The sequence below is a fragment of the Centruroides sculpturatus genome, unplaced genomic scaffold (assembly GCF_000671375.1).
Source record: "Centruroides sculpturatus isolate CEXI.00-Female unplaced genomic scaffold, Cexi_2.0 scaffold78, whole genome shotgun sequence".
In the NCBI taxonomy this organism is placed as follows: Eukaryota; Metazoa; Arthropoda; class Arachnida; order Scorpiones; family Buthidae; genus Centruroides; species Centruroides sculpturatus.
Window position 1 is genome coordinate 8,928 of NW_019384629.1, and position 12,477 is coordinate 21,404.

The 12,477-nt window shown below is 28.9% G+C and overlaps 1 protein-coding gene across 1 annotated transcript in view; it reads right to left on the minus strand.

Moving 5' to 3' along the window:
• Positions 1-6,309: 6,309 nt before the first annotated feature.
• Positions 6,310-12,477, minus strand: part of LOC111625691 (activin receptor type-2A-like) — a 94,757-nt gene continuing 88,589 nt past the window's right edge. Inside the window, exon 11 of the transcript XR_002756767.1 lies at positions 6,310-8,236. The gene's annotated coding sequence lies outside the window, so the exon portion shown is untranslated. The remainder of the gene's footprint in view (positions 8,237-12,477) is intronic.

The following is a 12,477-nucleotide window of genomic DNA, read 5'->3' on the forward strand; positions in this document are numbered from 1 at the left end:
AATGTAAAATAAATATTGAAAATTATAACAAAATAATTACAGCTAATAGATATAATATATCTAAATAAATAGATGTTATATGTTTTTTCTCAAAGCAAGAATTGGCATTTAGATGGCATAGGGAATCTATTGAATCTAATAACAGAGGTAATTATAATGAACTTGTTTATTTATTAAGTATGTCAAATCATCTATTAAAAATACATTTAAAGAAGATGGCTTATAGAACAAATGAATATGAATGGATCCTAGACCATCACTAACACACAATTAACTGATTTCCCCTGGAAGTCAGCTTCCCTATAATCAAATGTCATGGCATGCCCCTGAAGTGTATACATTTTTGTGAAAATGCTAACAAAAATCATTTGTTTTTGCATGTCATGTGAAACATACTGGACCCAAGAGAAGAGTATTGCTGTGGTTTGTGCATGTTTGAGTGAATTAATGAACACAGAAGTACCAACACACTCATCTAAAAATTCAGGAAGCCTGCTCCCACCAGGGCAATATCAGAGTGTTGGTTAACAAATTCAGGTGAATGGATAGTGTACACAATGCTCACTGTTCCAGGAAACCCAACAAAATGGTTCAATATGTAGATACCGTAATAACACAATCGTTCATCATCAAACAGTGTGAAAGATCTTCCATTACACACTCATTAATACCATGACCAGGTGTTGTATAAGCTGGATGAGAGGATTATGCCTCCCATTAAATGTGTCTTGATCTCTAGAAGGCTGTAAAATAGGAAGTTTTGATGGTTCCACATATGTTCCATCCATTCAATATGCCCAAACCACAGTGATTCTCTCTTCTTGGGTCCAGCATGTTTCACATAACCTACATATGATTTTGTTACCATTTTCATAAAAATGTGTAGAGACTTTATAATCTCTCTGTATTAAAACTCTTAAGAGAAAAATTTGCACCAGGAATATGTTGTGCCACTACATATGACAAAAATATGAAGTGTGTTTGCACATTAATGATAGACATTTGCATGATATCTTCAAAACATAAATGACAAACTATGTTGCTTGAAATCTTGTGCATGAAAATTCTTTTAAAATATTCAAAAGTTAATAACAGTCTATATATAATTGCCCATTTTTCTGCCAGACCCTGTATAATTATAATACTTTTACTTTATATTATATAATTTATCTTTTTTTACAAGTAAGATCTGGTTTTCATCTTCATATACTTCTTTCTGATACATAACATGATTTAAAACAGAACTCTGTATAAATTTTTATATCTTAAAAATTTAATTTGAGAATGGAAAATCATTTCCTATTTTAAAATAAAATTTTAGAATTAACAACTTCAGTTTTAGTTCAATTTAGTTCTAGCAAGATCAAATACAAATTTTAAATTTAGAAATTTTCTACATATTTCTTAGACTGATTAAATTAACATTTATAAATAACATTATATGCTCAGAAAATTTTATATTATACAAATTTATGTTTAGTTTATTAGAAATAAATAATAAATCTATTTAATTTAAACTTTCAGTAAGAGTAATTACTCTACTGTATTTCTTCTACAAAATATTTAGAATTATTATTTGTATAAACATGACTTGTTATAATGTAATTGCTACTTAATTTGTATTAGTTCTTGTTAAAGTATAAGCTAATAATATGAAAAGTATAAAAATATTTTTTAAACATTTTCTTAATTTAAAAATAATGGACTTTTTAATGATTTAATAAATGTAATCCTAAGATACATCTAGATATTCAGGATGTTGAATTGAGACTGCAAAGCTATAAGTAAAATTAGGTAAGAACTACAATAAAAGTAGGGTAGGCAATTTCAAGACAAACTCACAACTTTTATTGTAAGAATCCCTTCAGTTCTACCTTTACTTGTTTTTATATAAAATTATAAGATTTCCAAATGTGCTCTCCCTGTTGCACAGAGAATAGCATAGTTACTGATATACCACATCTTAAACATTTGAATAGGGAATTCTAAGTTGCCTAGCTGCCTGACAAATGGGTTCAGTAGGCTTTAGTTGGAAAGCTTTCTTGATCGTTGGAAAGCTTTCTTGATCGTCTCAAAATTTTCATCTGACAATTGGGGTTTCTCATCTCCATGTTTTACAACACACTTCCTGTCAATAGGAACTGTTCCTTCCATGCCTTGATGGTGTTTTTGGAATGGTGGATCCTTTCCAAGCACATGACAAAAGTTTTGCTGCACTTGCACAACAAAATTTGTCTCAGCATACCACTACATAGTTTGCATTTTCCCTTGAGCCAATGCATTTTGACAATATTGACTGCAGCATTACAATTACTCCATGCAACTCAATTAATTCTACGGAAAACTTATATAGTTACTTTTCCTCACTAATACATTAAATACATTTATCTTTATGCACTGAATTTTGGCAGTGATTTAAAACATATCAGTCTCATTCCAAGCACCCTATATATTTAAAATTATATAAATGTAAACTGATTTATACTGGTACATTTTCCTTGGAAGACAAAATATTTTAAAAAAGTATAAAAATCAAATGGAAACATACTAATCAATATACAATAAAAACTTTATACTGTATTTTTATAAGTTCTAGTAAGTTAAATAGATAATATTACAACAAAATATATATGAAATATAAAACAGACTGTAATTACAACCAGATTATTCATAATATAATTTTATGGATGTAGATAATTTCAAACTTCAGTTAATACAGTGTTGCCTTGTATTTTGAATTTAATTTGTTTCAGGAGGCCATTTGAACACTGAATTGTGCAAAGTCCAAATCAATTTTCCTCATTAGAAATAAGGGAAAGTGAATTAATCCATTCCAAGACCCTAACAATATCCAGTTTGATAAACTTAAACAGCAAATACACATAATTTAAGGTAAAAATAACACAAATACTCTTTTCATGCTTTAAAATAAAATGTGTAAATACTGTATAATAAAATAAAAGTATTTGTTCTTATTATTAATAAATAACCACTTTTCAACTGAAATAAAATGTCATTTCTTCCAATTTATGAGAATAAATGCAAATTTGCTCATAGAATAATCCTTTTATCAAATTTTTTATTGAATAATCTGTTACTTTTGGGCAAATTCATCCTAGCGGCATAACTGAATAATCTTTCTACTAGGGCCAAGGCTGGTAGTGGCGTGTTAAATTTTATGAAAATAGCTTTTATTGGCTCATAATTATTTAGTATTTGTGAAGTATTTCATTGGTCATTGAAAAAAATCTGCTATTTCAACTTCAGTTCAACAATTGTAGCTGAAATTTGCAGTGTTTTCTTCACCAAAATCAAAAAATTTATCCAAATGGCTTTTGGAAATTTCATTTTCTTTTACAGACCTCTGTGATATTTCGGTGAGGTAACACCTATCTTTCAGGGCAGTTAATAATTTATCATGATATTCCCATGGTATACATGATAACCATCTATTCTTGAATGCTGCTGCATTGCTGCATTTACAGATTTCTCAGATGAGAAAGTAAAAATATTTGAAAATCATTTGTTCATGCTTTCCAAAGAGAGCGTATAATGGGCTTACAGTAATGGAACTCAAGTGTATTTAGTTTTTATAATTTACGTCTTACAGCTACTAATGTAGGTATGATTCCACAGTATGCATATTTTTCTCTCTGCATAATATCTAAATGCTTCTGCAATAGGTTTAGTGCATTGTGAATTTTCTTCTATGTACTTGAATTCTACATCTAAAATTACAAAACAAAGTTGCAAAGTTTGAAATAGTAATGTACACTTTGCCCTGAATTCTATGTTACAACATCATGTAACAGTAAAATGGATTGTTCTTAATTTGACTTAATTTGTCCAGTTTTCAATATAATTTATAGAAATTATCTATAACAGTTAGTATATTAATTATATGTAGCTGATATTGATGAGATCATTGGGCTGCAGTTTTCAAATTGAAGACTACAGCCCAATAATCTCGTCAATATACCTATACGTTCCCACTGTCATCTGTTGGCTGTTTGCAGACAAACAGACAAACAGACAAACAAGTAAATGAATGGATAGACGAATGAATGGACAAATGAACAGATGGATAGACAGGTGGACAGCCAAACGAGCAGACAGATAGTGGACGGACATGGGAACATATAGGTGTAGAAATTTGATAATTGCAACCTAATAAAGTAAATTACAGCTTTGGGTTTGCTATTTGCTGCGATGCTATTAGTCTTCAGTTTAGTCATTCGTTATTAGTCATGATTGAAAAATAATTTGACTAATACACAATCCAATTCAGAGACTAATATTAAAATATGATTATGGTTGAAAATTTAGTCAACTAATGCCCAACACTGACTGTATTTAGTGAGGAGTTGTGATGTCCTATGCAGCTGGTGGAAAGGAAGAAAATGTTACTATTTGGAAAAGTACTCATTATCCATAAACACCCAATAACTGTACTTCTGATGTTCTCTTGCTCTCTTCTGCCTCTTAGCACTGATTAAGGGTAGACCATCACATTGTTACCTTGGCTTTCTCACAAATAATCCTCTTGGAGATAATATCACTAGCCAAATGCTTCTCATTTATCCACACAAGAAGTTTTTCCATCGCCTCAATAATGTGCAATCTCATAGAGGTCAACAATGTCACAACTTTAGCCACATTTGCTTCCTTGTTCTTAAGAATGATGGAGACCATTGCCTTCATCTTAAACATTGCCTCCAGATCCATATGTGTACTGCTTTCATGCTATGTGATAATTTTGTTTTTCACCTCAATTGTTGAAACAACAACCTTCTTCTCAGACTTCATTGCTTCCACTCTTCTTGGATGCAATAGTTAATAAGTAGGTGTTATATTTTTGGTGTGTTTGGTTATATATAAAGTGAAAAAAAGCACTGAAAACATGAGTAATGCAACAGATGCTTTCACAATGAGAACAAGAGATGACTTACACATGAAACAGATTGTTTTTATGCAGAGAGAACATTTTTCCACTGCACACACAGTTCAAACATAGAAGCATCATTCAAATTCCAGATTGAATTTCTCTCAATTTAGCATTCAAAGTACAAGGCACCATTGTATATTAAATTTGAAACTTTTAATTTGTGTTTCACTGCATCATTAATGAAAGATTACATTAGTAAAAAATCATATAAATTGCCAATGCATTAAAGATGTTGATTTTTATATCATAAAATAAATTTACTACAGTAGAGCATTATCTGAAACAATTTGGGACTGGAGTTGTTAGGATAATTGATCATTTATGAAAAAATATATTAAATACAAAACTGTACTGTATATATATTGTATCACATGTCTTACAAATACATTACATACNATATGTAGCTGATATTGATGAGATCATTGGGCTGCAGTTTTCAAATTGAAGACTACAGCCCAATAATCTCGTCAATATACCTATACGTTCCCACTGTCATCTGTTGGCTGTTTGCAGACAAACAGACAAACAGACAAATGGACAAACAAGTAAATGAATGGATAGACGAATGAATGGACAAATGAACAGATGGATAGACAGGTGGACAGCCAAACGAGCAGACAGATAGTGGACGGACATGGGAACATATAGGTGTAGAAATTTGATAATTGCAACCTAATAAAGTAAATTACAGCTTTGGGTTTGCTATTTGCTGCGATGCTATTAGTCTTCAGTTTAGTCATTCGTTATTAGTCATGATTGAAAAATAATTTGACTAATACACAATCCAATTCAGAGACTAATATTAAAATATGATTATGGTTGAAAATTTAGTCAACTAATGCCCAACACTGACTGTATTTAGTGAGGAGTTGTGATGTCCTATGCAGCTGGTGGAAAGGAAGAAAATGTTACTATTTGGAAAAGTACTCATTATCCATAAACACCCAATAACTGTACTTCTGATGTTCTCTTGCTCTCTTCTGCCTCTTAGCACTGATTAAGGGTAGACCATCACATTGTTACCTTGGCTTTCTCACAAATAATCCTCTTGGAGATAATATCACTAGCCAAATGCTTCTCATTTATCCACACAAGAAGTTTTTCCATCGCCTCAATAATGTGCAATCTCATAGAGGTCAACAATGTCACAACTTTAGCCACATTTGCTTCCTTGTTCTTAAGAATGATGGAGACCATTGCCTTCATCTTAAACATTGCCTCCAGATCCATATGTGTACTGCTTTCATGCTATGTGATAATTTTGTTTTTCACCTCAATTGTTGAAACAACAACCTTCTTCTCAGACTTCATTGCTTCCACTCTTCTTGGATGCAATAGTTAATAAGTAGGTGTTATATTTTCGGTGTGTTTGGTTATATATAAAGTGAAAAAAAGCACTGAAAACATGAGTAATGCAACAGATGCTTTCACAATGAGAACAAGAGATGACTTACACATGAAACAGATTGTTTTTATGCAGAGAGAACATTTTTCCACTGCACACACAGTTCAAACATAGAAGCATCATTCAAATTCCAGATTGAATTTCTCTCAATTTAGCATTCAAAGTACAAGGCACCATTGTATATTAAATTTGAAACTTTTAATTTGTGTTTCACTGCATCATTAATGAAAGATTACATTAGTAAAAAATCATATAAATTGCCAATGCATTAAAGATGTTGATTTTTATATCATAAAATAAATTTACTACAGTAGAGCATTATCTGAAACAATTTGGGACTGGAGTTGTTAGGATAATTGATCATTTATGAAAAAATATATTAAATACAAAACTGTACTGTATATATATTGTATCACATGTCTTACAAATACCTTACATACTTTACATAAAGTAGTACATTAAAGTAGGACTATAGTTTAAGTTGGCAGGGAGGGAGAGAATGCTGCAGTGCCACAGCACTAGCAGAAATTTGAATTTGCCGATTGGAATGTTTTCTTTTAACTGATGTTTTGGTTGATCGGTATTTGGATAATCAATGCTCTACTGTATTTATAAATCAACATAAACTTAAAAATGTAATAAAAAGTATTATTAGTTTATTTATTCATTCATTCATTCGGAACTGATATAGCTAGGAAAAAGAAAGTTACTATTTCAAAATTATACAAGTTTCATTAAAATATTTAAATAATGATATGGTAAAATAAAAATAAAATTTAAGACTAATTCAAAATTAATTTTATCAAGATCTAAATAAATCGATTATTTCATAAATTGTTTTTCTATAGATATATTTTTCCCAATCATTTTATCACATGATAGCAATTAGTAGTGAAAATTTTTGTGACATCCATTATCTGTTGGCAAATGAAAGACTAAATTAATGAAGAGAAATTCAGATATTAAAATTTTTTTGAATTAAAATCAGAATATTAAGACTGATTTATAATCCACTTCTGTTAGATGTTGCAATTTTGCTAAGGTGTACTGAAGTTCCCTGAACAATGTTCTGTTGTAGTTCAACAGTTCATAGAATATTTGACAGTTATGAATCTGTAGTAGTTGTAGTTTGTAGTCCAATTCGATACTTGCATGATACTTGCAATTCGATACATGATGTAAACATATTCCTTGTTCCAAAATGTAGATATATTCAAAATTTACTGTTATTTATTTTTGTTAAAATAAACAACAGTAATAACAGAATAATATCTATCATAAATAAATTTGACATAATGAAATTATTTATTAGGTCTATTTTATATACTTAATTTTTATCTATTACTCCAGGAAACAAATCACTTGTAATATATATAAAAACTTTACAAGTGTTTATTTTTTTTTACCCTTTTAAATTCAAGTTTTATATAAAATTACATGATTCTTTTCAGCATTTGTTGTACAATTTATCATACAAATCTCAAATATTCTCCACGTTACATTTGTAAGAGATGAGCCAATTGAGTACTTCACATCAAATACAGAATGTGATACCATTTCACAATTCTATTGGTTCTTGATCAACAGAAGAATATCAAGTTTGAACTGAACTTTCTATTAGACCATTATGAGGTCCAGCATCAAGCCAATGATAATGTGGAATGTGACCATTGACACTACAAATGTTATAACAAAATGGAATATAGTCAATGGATATGATGGAACAATGTCAAGGACTATAAACCAGCCTTTACTGTTTAAAATATGTTAAAACACAAATTCTACTGTATGTAAAATAATTTCTATTACAATAATCAATGCAATAAGATACCATTTCTTTCCAAATTTATTTCAAATTTTCTCTTCTATGTTATTTGTACTTCTTACTGTAAAGGAATAAAACTTTATATACTTAAAGCAAAGAATGAGGATGCATATTTATTTTATATTTGAGAAATAATTCCTATTAAAAATAACAGAACTGAGAAAATGTATAATCATATTAAATATATAACTTAAAAGAATATTGTCTTAAATTTTTGTATTAATTCTTTTCAGAAATATTCAGCTTAAAAAAAATTATATTACACTGACATATAGTAAAGTTCAATTTAATACTTTTGGCATATACTTATTCATTTTATCTCATAATACTTTAAAATACATTGTTTAAATGTACTATCCCAGCAAAATTTCAGTATATTACATTATTTTTGCATTATAATATCATTTATAAATTATTCTAATGAGAAAATTATTCTTTTATTCTGTTAAAATATTTTGTTTTTATCTTTAAAATTTTCTAAATGGAGTTAATTAGTAATTACATTTAATTAAGTAATAGTTCAAATATAAAATGGAAGCCATTTGATGGAATATTTTAATGTATTTATTTAATACTATTAAAATTTTATTACATTTAAATCTTAAAGCTGCTAACTACTGATTTAATTTTCATTCTTAATTAGAGAAAAATCTCTCTTTTTTGAAGTTATGCAATTTATTATATAGTGCTTTGGAAAAAATTATTAAAAAGATATTGAAATTTATGATATTCAGCTTATGGAAAATATGCATATGGCTTGCTAATAGTGTACTAAACTTTTAGATTATGAAACGAATGAATGATTAAGACATAAAAACAAATTTTCCAAAAAAGCTATAACTCTTACATATTCACACCATTCTGTGATAGTACTCAAATGCCCATTAATATTTTATTACAAAATAAATGTAATATATGTATAGACATTGTAATCGTGGATTTATAAATTTTTGTATTACTTTATGACTTTCAATTTTTGAATACATGGAATATATCCCATGGAATGTAATCTAATTTATTTTTCATTTATATTACTTTGATACATGCTGGCATCTTCAGGATGCTAAGAGTGGCATAAAGCATGTATCTATTGTACTTTAAGCAGAATATTTTGATAATTACCATCATTAACAAAGCAAAGTTATTATAGGCCAAAAATGTAAACTGTAGTCTGCACAATATAATCTTTACTATGTATTTTTCTACAAAAATCAATTTAACGAAATTCTATGATAAAAATTATCACTGAACCAAACAACAAAAAACAAAAAGATTTGCATTAATATATTTAAACTAAAATTAACCATAAATTTTAATATAAAATTTATATACTGTAGTTGCTCTAATCTGTTTCTAATAGAATCTTATTATAGTCCAATATATTATAATTGTGTATAAATTAAAGATACTAGACAGTTAAACTTTCTGAAAGTGAAATCACTTTTTCCAGATCATTTAATCAATCAATTCCAATGAACTAACATAGAAATACATTACAGCAACTGCTCTTAAGTATTTAAGGTAATATATTTTGACAATATTTCTTCTAAAAAACATTAATTTATATATTTATAATAGTTATTTATAAAATTGTATTGTTTAAAATATATTTTGCAGTGCTCAAGAATTATTTAAAATAAAATGGAAATTCAGTGATATAAAAAAACTATTATCCACTTAAAATATATTTAAAAATTATGCAAGTTTCAGTAGAACTTGTGCAATTTTTATGAACATAAAGCAAAATTTTACTTTCAATACAATTACATTAGTGTTTTTATATATGCTACATTATCAGAATCACTTCTGTTTTCAGTTTTACTTTTTCATGCTCTCTAAATCTGTGAACATTTATTCATTACTAAACAATAGGAAATAATTTGTCCAACTTATTTATATAATCTCACATTATAGTGAAACACTATAATTTAAATCAAAATGTTATACTAAGATGACAAAATAAAAAAACAGGACAAATCCAGAAATAAACTTTAAAAAAGTAAGCTTTCTTTAGTAAAAGACAAGACCCAATGGCCTCATTTTTTATTAAAGGCCATGGGGTGCATTTTGATTTTTATTCCATCCAGTATTAAAACCTATATATTGCTGTTTACTAATTAATATCAAAAAATTTAGAAGAATATAATAAAAAACAATTATAGTTATCTTTCAAAATATGACAAAGATTCTGAAGTTTATGCAATGTAAATTTTAATATTTGATATGATTTTCAGGAAATAAATTATACAGAATTAAAAATATAACTGGATACTTAATTTATTAAATTAAGTATCCAGTATAGTGTTGTTATACATGAATTTACTGGATACTTAATACTGAATACTAAATAACTGGATACTTAATTTATTAAATTAAGTATCCAGTTATTTAGTATTCAGTATTAAGTATCCAGTAAATTCATGTACAACAACACTATTTTTTATTTTTCTGTTATTTTTCCTGTTAATTTTTTCATTTAAAATTTCAATGTTGTATTTTGGAACACTTTATAACTGTTGTTCCAAAAGTTACATAAACTTAAAGATGGCCTATAGGTTGAAAACATTAGTTTGTACTGAAATAAATAGTCTCAGCAAATTAAGGTGCTTTCTGAGAATTGTGTATTAAATTAATGTACTTTATTTTTTCTTAAATCAAGTCACACTGTAATTTTCTGCTGCACAAATAATTATAACCACATCTAAAAGTTGAATGCTACATCAGTAGTCACAGATTTGAGATGCAACTGCAACATTTTCTATACATTGGCCAATGATATTCTAACAACAAAATAAGTTACAATTGACATCGTGTAATAAATGAACCAAACCATAATTTATGTATCTCAATAAAAAGAGAAGAGCAATAATTTTATTAGCATTATATTTTCCCCTTTATATTTCAGAGGATTTCAATTAGTTTTGAATGATTTTGCAGCCTTATTAGTGAAAAAATAGCATGCACTTCCTGACAAACGTTTTCGAGCATTCCAATCACTCTTCTTCAGGTCAACTGAAGGAATTCCCCGACACCCGATCCCAGAGAATAATATACACTCCGTCCGGGGAATTCCTTCAGTTGACCTGAAGAAGAGCGATTGGAACGCTCGCATGCACTTCCATTGTTATTGCACATGTGACATTCTAATTTTGTCTATTTTGAAATTTGAATCATGAGCATTCAATATTTTTTCTTCATTCCAACATGTTGACCTCTGAACAGGGTTTCTGGTCTGAACTTTTTTCACGTTTCCAATGTCACATAGCAAAATCCAGAAGAGACTTTTAGAGGATGGCATTCATGCTTCTAAAGCTACAATTTCTAATGTTTGAAATAATGTTGGAATCACACAAAGAAAACCAACCAGTTCCAAAGAAACAATAACCAATCACAGCTAGGACAAAAGAGTTCATCAGGAAAGTAAAGAATTCCATCACCACATCAAATACTCTGACCCAAACAGCATTGGTAAAGAATTGTCAAGTGTCACTATTGTTCATTAACTGCATTATTCACAAAGATATGAATATGGATACACTGGTAAAGATTAATGTTCATAAACAGATTCTGACAAAGAGAATCACAAGATCAACACAAGAAAGTTATATGAAAATTATTTGGTAGGTGGAAGAAGTGAATTTGCTATGACTTTGGATAAGTGTTAGGTGTACCTTCTCAACTGTAATGGCACCCATAAAAGTTGCAGAGAAGACTGTCCAAAAAACTGGATATGGCAATACAGAGAAAATTATCAAGTTTTCATGCTTGAGGGCTGTTTATTGAGAAGAGACCCATTTCTGTTTTTCAGTATACCCCTGAAAATGAAAATATCTGAGCAGTACCACATTTTAAAACCACTGTTTGAAGAGCATCTGCTACATACTGTATGTACCCAATGAGATGCACAGTGTTTCCGCATCTTGACAAAGCAAGATCACATATCAAACAATATCTTGACAATTTCCATCAGAAAATGGGAATTAGCCATATCAACAAGGAGGACATACCCATGAAGAGTCTTTTGATTTAGCTGGCTGAAACAGAAGCTGTTTAACCAAAAATCAACAATGTTAGATGTGTTTGGAAAGTTTGCAAACATGAATGATCCAAGATTGATGTCAAAATGGTCAGAAGGTGTTCAATTCATGGATACAGCATTATTGGGCAAGAGAGAGCACATTGAGTAAATAAAAAACTTGCATAAGGGTTTGTTACATTGGCTTCTCATGTAATAAATTTGTTAAAAAATAACAAAAACCCTCTTTACTCCAGATTCCAACATATGGTATATTTCTAATTGAT